General features: G+C 40.7%; 1 long non-coding RNA gene across 1 annotated transcript; it reads right to left on the reverse strand.

The window, feature by feature from the left end:
- Positions 1–3,735: 3,735 nt before the first annotated feature.
- Positions 3,736–5,454, reverse strand: LOC148101141 (uncharacterized). Its single transcript, XR_015719532.1, has 3 exons — positions 5,358–5,454; positions 4,290–4,378; positions 3,736–4,094 (listed from the first exon to the last, which is right to left on the reverse strand). It is a non-coding gene; the product is annotated as an uncharacterized LOC148101141 (long non-coding RNA).
- Positions 5,455–6,473: the final 1,019 nt, after the last annotated feature.

A 6,473-nucleotide genomic window follows, 5' to 3' on the forward strand; every position in this document is an offset into this window, starting at 1 on the left:
GGATAAGAAGGACAGACGCAACAACATTGTCATCCCCTATGTAGCCGGTGTATCAGAGAAACTCAGGAGGGTTTTCTCCAAGCATGACATCCCGGTGCATTTCAGACCCAGCAACACACTCAGACAGAAACTGGTTCACCCGAAAGACAAAACGCCAAAACACAGACTTAACAATGTGGTGTATGCCGTACAGTGCAGCGAGGAATGCCCAGACCTCTACATTGGAGAGACCAAACAGCCACTTCACAAGCGCATGGCACAACACAGAAGAGCCACCTCCACAGGACAAGACTCAGCTGTCCATCTGCATCTTAAGGATAAAGGACACTCTTTCGAGGATGCCAATGTTCACATTTTGGACAGAGAGGACAGATGGTTTGAAAGAGGAGTGAAAGAAGCATCTATGTCCACTGTGAGCGACCATCTTTGAACAGAGGCGGTGGTTTACCACACCAACTGTCTGCCATCTATAATCCAGTTTTGAGTTCCCTCCCCAGACGCCTTAACGCCCACTCACACCCTGGGCCTTCTGACCTCAGGAATTCGCATGATAAGGTGGGGCCAGGTTTCACAATGAACTCACCCGAAACTCTGGCTGATTGGGACCCACACCCAGTTCCACACCTTGGCTCAGGCAATTAGAGGATCATCAGGGGGTCCTTTTGTCCCTCTGTGGGGGGAAACTCCCACTAGGTTTATATCTGGGACTCCCCACCATTTGACCTTAGAACTGAAGAAGCTTCTTGGATGAAGGTGAAACATCTTCAAGCAACTTAAAGAAGTCCAGACGATTTTCTTTGCAAGCTCCTTTGACTACTAGTATAATACTTGTAACTCTGTAGCAGACAAGAGTTTGATAAAGTGCTATGTAAAAGAAACCAAAAGATTAGATAAGTTTTAAAGTCATTTAGCTTGTATATTTTATATAAAACAGTACATGTGTAGGAATGACCGGTGTTGTGCCAAAAAAATTATCTGATTGCTTGTATTTAAACTGCTATAAATAACTTGTTGGTCTATAATACGTGAAACTTATGTCAAATACATCCCTCGTGAATGATATCAAGTCACCTTGAGCCAAAAACAACATTCTTGTAACAAGGTAGAAGCTGCAATCAGTTTTTGGCATGACTGTCATATATTGTTTATTCATCCAGTTCATTAAAAAAAAGGTTGACACTGAAATTTTATTTTTAAGAGTAATCTGGCCAAAAGGATATGGGAGCAGAACGATGCCACCTTGAAATCAAACCGAAAAAAATATTGTGACTGAAAAAAAATATTGTGACTGAAATAAATGTACTGAAAAATCTTCTATTGAAACTGAAAAAAAAAATTGATAGTGAAAAACAATTAATTGAAACTGTAAATTTTTTGTTTTCGCTTACATTTTTTTTCAGTTTCAATCCATTTTTCAGTTTCAATCTGCTGGCACTGTTTTGGCGTTCAGGGGCACGCTGGGGAGGGGGGGGTTCCGACCCGCATGTATTTGCATACATTATAGAGGCCACTAGTGCTGACCAAGCTGCCATCTTTCTCTCTTCCCATCTTTCAAAGGCTGCTTCAATTTCAGCTTGACCCTCTAAATCGCAGGTAAGTAATCATTTTTTGTCATCTTTCCTTGCTGTCCCACTGGACTGGACATTAGTTTAGTCTTTTTAGCTACATCTGGTGAAGTTGTGGTAAAATGCTGGTATTATCCTATTTGTTGTAGCAAGCTAGCCTGAAACTAATATTTGCTAAATTTAGGGACACCCGTGTCTCTTTAGGAGTTGGAGGCCGGTGTTTTAGGAGTGGATCTCAGGATCTCATCAACAGGCAGTGTTGGGGAGTAACGTAATACATGTACCGGCGTTAGGTATTTAAAATACAAAATATGAGTAAATGTATCTGTTACAGTTACCGTTTAATAGGTGGTATTCAGAATACAGTTACTTTGTTGAAATAAATGGATTACATGGCGGTATTTTCCTGTTTCATATGTTGGGCTATGGTCTCTCTATTTTTGGTAATTCCACGCCGGTGCAAACCCAAACAAAACTCACAATAAGAGGCTCTAATGCCTGTCTCTCTATCTCGCGGCCCATGTCACCCCTACTTACGTGAGTGAAGAAATATTTTTAAAAATTATTATACAAAAATGATTTAACATGAAGGCAATAGGCAGCGTGTTACAAGCAATGCCCTAAAGAATGTAGCCTCATGGGCAGTGTAGTCCGTGCTGCAGGGAGAATGGACTGCCATACTCGTTATGTGTCTGTGAGCGAGGGAGGGAGAAAAAGGAGAGTGGAAACGTAGGAGTTGTCACGGAGCAGAAACGGGAGCTGGAAGCATGTAAATATAATAATAACCACTGCAGCCAAGAAGAGTGCCTGACGAGCCCAGTTGTAAGTAGGATGATCTGATATCGTCGTGTTGGTGTTGTTCCCAGATCCAGGTTCAACATTGCAAGTGACCAATCACATTGTTGTGACGTTATTCTTTTGCGCGCCAAGCCATTCGTGCATTTATGAAATTCCAATGTTGCAAGGACAATATCAGTTATGCTTACCGTTTATTAAAGGGTTACGGTTAGGGTCAGGGTCCGTTGATCGGCGGACAAACGCGGTTTCTTGCAGCTTAAGTACAGTTTTTTGTTTTACGCCGGTTTTTCCCGAAGTCGCAAAAGTATGACGTCACAACATTTTGATTGGTCACTTGCAATGTTTGCAGCGTTTCAATGCCTCTCTCTGTCTCTCGCTAACAAAGTTGACCCAGACAACAAAGTAAAGCTAGTTTTCAGCTACGAGCCCAACACGAACTCAACGTATTAGCCAGAGGTCCCTTTACTACGGTTCAGAGCCGCTGACCTGTTTTATATATGCGCGGAATAGTTTTCTATACGAGATCGCTGCAAAAAGTGCAGCCTTACCTAATGTCCACCTACTGTTACTCATTTTATATTAAGATTTAAACATCTAGTTGGTATTGGTATGGCAAGTAGCCTTCAGTAATAGTAATAAATCACACAGCAATAGTACATTCATATACATATAAAGTACATATAAAGTATTCAGAATATGTTACTTCTGTAATCTTTGGTGGAATACATTTTAAAATTAACCTTCCCAACACTGTCAACAGGTTAGCACCTCATACCACAGTGCAGCAAAGCAGTCTCATGAGCGCTGGGAGGACAAGCCCAGAGCCCAAAACAGTGCAGGAGATGACAAGGTTAGTAATTGTATGGTGAAAATTATACTTTTAGTTATCTTGATTGGCAAAAGTAAATACAAAATCTGCTTCTCACATATAGGGCATTTCCAAGATTTTTTTCAAAACTTCTTCCCTTTATTTCATTACAGCTGTCCTGTGCCAGATGTTCTGTTGACCCACAGTGAGAGGCATCATTTCAGAAACACCAGGAAGACTGAAACTCATCGCCGGGATCAAGCAGGGCTCGTGATCTTCACCAGCAGCTCCCCCACAAGAAGGATAAACCCAGCATTTCATGAACACTGATGGAGACCGTTGCTTTGTGTAATGTTAGAAGTACTCAGATAATCCTCAGAGGGTCTGGACTTTTACATAATATAAGTCCTGTAGAAAGTTAAATATATGTTGTGCTCTCTGGTTACTCTGGTATGAAGGACTCTGAATTAATTTATGATAAATAACACACTATTGACAAAAAACAGTGAAAGAATTCCAGATCACAAGTTTTTAGTTCAAATACAAGTAACAACCTTTGACTTTAATCAGGTTTTATTTAATTGTGTCAGAGAAAACATCATGTGCCCTTCATGTAGCTGAGTACATTCAGTGTTTAAAACAGAAGTTGTGCAAGTCTGAGATCAGCAGTTTTCTGAAACGCCAAACTGAGGTACTGTTAATGCTGATGTATAGTGACACAGTTACAGGGGTGATTAATCCTTTTGACTTTTTGTCTTTAAATTTATCAATAAAACAGCTGCAGCTTTCACCGACAGCACATGTGGTACTTTAACCTTTGTACTGTTTTCATCACTTAATTTTGGAGTTACTACAAAGATTGATATAGGATGATTTGTCTGCTGTCACTGGGTGGTGCTGAGGTCTGAATCTGAGGACGGCTCCTATAATCACAAACAGAACAGAATCATCACAAACTGAAACATAAAGTTTATCTCTCAAATCTGAAATAAAGCTGATCCTTCTCTGTCCTCACACATTCGGGATCTGAAGCCAACAGCTGACATATGAGCAGTTTATTTTTTATTTATTTTTTTAAAGGCCCTTTAAACTAACACATTTTCCAATATCATGTTTACCTTTGAGTTGTTGATGCTTTATAAATGGACATCTGCAAAAATGAGATGATGGAGCAGGTTTCAGTCCTGGTTCAGTCTGCTGCTGCATCCTGGTCACAACATATGGAGGTGTTATCAGCTCAGTATTGAACAAGAAATATTAATGCTTCTTAAAGGATGCAAGCTATACAGAGTACTGCACATGTGACTTTGTGAACATAACTCATTAACAATAATTCGGACAGTTTTTTAACCTGAATATTTACAACAAACTCAGTAAAAATATATACAGAGTTAGTGCTAAAAAATAATCAAAGGAAAAATTAAATATTTTAACTCAAGCTGCCAAGCGGAAGTAGTTGCTTTCAGTACATAAATATCAGGCTTTGCTATTTAATCCGTAGCTATTGACTAATGAGGGGTTACTGAAGTGCCAGCTTTTTAAAAATTGGTTTTAATGTCCTTCCACATGTGGCAAGCGACAGAAAACACGCTGCTGTTTGCACATATTTAATAATCAGCTCTGCACAGGAGCAGAAGCAGAGTCCAGCCTGTTATGTTCCCTCTGTGGTGTCAGTACACTAACAGGGCTTACACCGAGTCAGATTGATACGCACGGTAGCTTGTTTACATGTTGACTTTTTCTTTATTTAGATAACACAGAAGTTACACACACACATAACTGGGCATGGTGCCCCCTACTGGCGATGACTTGCATAGCACACCATAACTCTTGGTTCATAGATTGGTTCATTCAGTGTAATACTCATAATAAAAGTACAGTAACCGTGGTTAGCTAGTCACTGAGCAGCTCTTGATTTCTTTAGTGAGGGTAAATTAATTCACCTGCACGGGTTAGCTAAACAAACTTTACAAAACAAGTTTCCCCTACAGCCGAGTGTTCATCGTAGCTACCTAGCTAGCTACCTAGCTAGCTACCTAGCTAGCTAGCTAGCTACCTAGCTAGCTACCTAGCTAGCTAGCTAGCTACCTAGCTAGCTACCTAGCTAGCTAGCTACCTAGCTAGCTACCTAGCTAGCTAGCTAAGGACCTAAGTTACGGATTAGTTTACAAACACATTTAAATTACCGAAAATAGTGCGGTGGGGCCTCAGGTCCTCCTGTCCGGTAGTCCAATTTACTGAAGAACACCTCAGGCTGTCACTTTGAATCAGTCAGTAATGTAAATGCTAGACCTCTCAGCATCTGCCATTCCTGAACAGACACATGCAAGTTTATCCGTGACCGCAGCCACGTCATCCGTGTTTTCTCCAGTCATTGGTCAGCATTATAATATATGCAAATACATGCGGGTCAGAATCCCTCCCCCCCCAGCGCGCCCCCGGACGCCAAAACAGTGCCAGCAGATTGAAACCGAAAAATGGATTGAAACCAAAAAATGGATTGAAGCTGAAAAAAAATGTAAGGAAAAACAAAAAAATTACAGTTGCAATTAATTGTTTTTCACTATCAATTTTTTTTTTCAGTTTCGAAACAAGATTTTTCAGTACATTTATTTCAGTTACAATATTTTTTTTCGGTTTCATTTCATGGTGGCATCGTTCTGATCCCATACAAAATATGACAGCAACGATGATAAGGTTTTTTTGGCTACTCGAGAATTTTTAAAAAAACAGAGCGACATTTTAAAGATTTCGCGCTGGGGCGCTAGCGACCGGAAAAGCACGGAAGTAAGGGCAGACTTGGACTTGAAGGCTCAAAGGCTGTCCACAGCCCATCTGTTATGTTGTATACTCATTGTTTGTTCAATAAAGTTTCTATGAAGAAAAAAGGGGGCTGTCCACAGCCGCTCACTTCCTGACTACCTGTCCGTCGAAGGACCTTACCTACGTGACGTAGGTAGGTAGTGTCCTTTTGAGCAGCCTTCCCCTGAATTCGGACACAGCAAAAGAGTATTGTAAGGCAAGAAATGAGGAAAAGATGGCAAAAACAGTGGGAGGAGGAAAGGAAGGGACGATGGCTGTATAAAATTCAAAGGAGGGTAAGAGGGATGAGAACCACAGGACGGAGTAAGAGAGAAGAGGTGGTCATATCAAGAATGAGATTTGGACATACTGGTTTGAACACTACATTATTAATGATAGCGAAACATAATACAGGGAAATGTGATTACTGTGGGGGAGAGGAAACTATAGAACATGTCATATTGCATTGTCAGAAGTATCAGGCCGAGAGGAGACAAATG

Source organism: Neolamprologus brichardi, chromosome 9 (genome assembly GCF_056152115.1).
Source record: "Neolamprologus brichardi isolate AB-2024 chromosome 9, ASM5615211v1, whole genome shotgun sequence".
Taxonomy (NCBI): domain Eukaryota; kingdom Metazoa; phylum Chordata; class Actinopteri; order Cichliformes; family Cichlidae; genus Neolamprologus; species Neolamprologus brichardi.